A 1,577-nucleotide genomic window follows, 5' to 3' on the forward strand; every position below is an offset into this window, starting at 1 on the left:
ACACACACATACACATACACACACACACACACACACACACACACACATATATATATGGCAGAAACCACAATCACCTCGCTTGGCATAAATGCCTTCACGCAGAGTCACCCAGAGGGACACGTCATGGTATTTTGCTCGCTCACTTATCTCACTCTCTGGAGGGGGAGTACCTGTAGCAGCATAACCCTACAACATACTTCCTCAAGTTGGGTCACATCAGGTCCACAGCCATGTTCTTGCACTCTCACAAGCAGGTGCTTCTCACAACTCACTTCAGAGACCTGACTGCCTGACACGGACACTTTTTGGTACTCTCATTGGACAGTGGGGTCCCCTCCTTCCCTGCACGCTTATACAGTGCATGTGTACTTAAGCTGCAGAATACAGAATCCCGATCTGCATCCCACAACAATTACTCCCTAAAGAGATACTAGACCAGTCTAAGTAGTAGATGCCAAACCAACCATCTACCACCCCCCAAACACACACACACACACACACACGCACAAATCAAAAGGAAAAAACAGAGAGAAAGAAAATAAATACATAGTGTCACAGAACAGCTTTCTGACATGGTAATACACCATTACGTCAACTGCCATCTAACATGGTTTCTTTCTTAATTTTCAAGAATATTTCTGTCCCTCTCTTTCTTAAAGGATATACCAAAATAAAATACTAGGATAAACAATACAGATTAAGTTTGGGATTTATAAATCATTACCACACAGTACCATGACTACATTTGGTTATCTTTGACTAACTAGTGGGTGTGTTAATAGGAAGCAGTCTTGGAGGATACATGAATTTTTGTCACTTATACAGTATTTCCTTTCCCTCAATATAAGTCAGATGTATAAATATCAGTTTATACCTTTAGCAATAAAATTATGCACTGATATACTTTAATGCAATACTTCTAATACTTTCTACTTCAATCCCCTACTTAGATCTCTTTTGGCTCTCTCTCTCTCTCTCTCTCTCTCTCACACACACACACACACACACACACACACACACACACACACACACACACACACACACACACACACACACACACACACACACACACACACATACACATACACACACACACACACACACACACACACACACACACACACACACACACACACACACACACACACTATTAATTTCTATATATATTAATTAGCAACACTGAATTTCACACAAGGAAGGAAGTATCACATGCACAATTTTTTTTTTTTTTTTTCTGACTTAAATTTGCATAGCAAAAATTACATGCAGATTTTACTATACAACAAAATTTTCAATTCAGATATGTAAATCACACTTATAAGAGAACTGCAAATGCAAACAGTTGAAGAGAATTTTTTGTTCTGTCTTCGACACTCTCCTGTCACTAAGAACCTTCTAATTTTGAAACGACTGTGGCGAAGATTAATGAAGAAGTTCATTGGGAAGATAGCATTGCACTGCTATCAAAGATAATGCACATAAGAACCTGGAGAATGATTCATGGTTTAACAATTTTGAAGAAAGAGAGACATGGTGTATGTGTTACTGAATAAGGTTCACCTGAGAAATAATTTGAT

The 1,577-nt window shown here is 38.7% G+C and overlaps 1 protein-coding gene across 1 annotated transcript in view; it reads right to left on the minus strand.

Moving 5' to 3' along the window:
• Nucleotides 1-1,217: 1,217 nt before the first annotated feature.
• Nucleotides 1,218-1,577, minus strand: part of LOC119595751 — a 4,503-nt gene continuing 4,143 nt past the window's right edge. The window contains exon 4 of the mRNA XM_037944885.1: nt 1,218-1,577. This exon is cut by the window's right edge and continues 787 nt beyond it. The gene's annotated coding sequence lies outside the window, so the exon portion shown is untranslated.

This window comes from Penaeus monodon, chromosome 36, assembly GCF_015228065.2.
Source record: "Penaeus monodon isolate SGIC_2016 chromosome 36, NSTDA_Pmon_1, whole genome shotgun sequence".
Lineage (NCBI taxonomy): Eukaryota > Metazoa > Arthropoda > Malacostraca > Decapoda > Penaeidae > Penaeus > Penaeus monodon.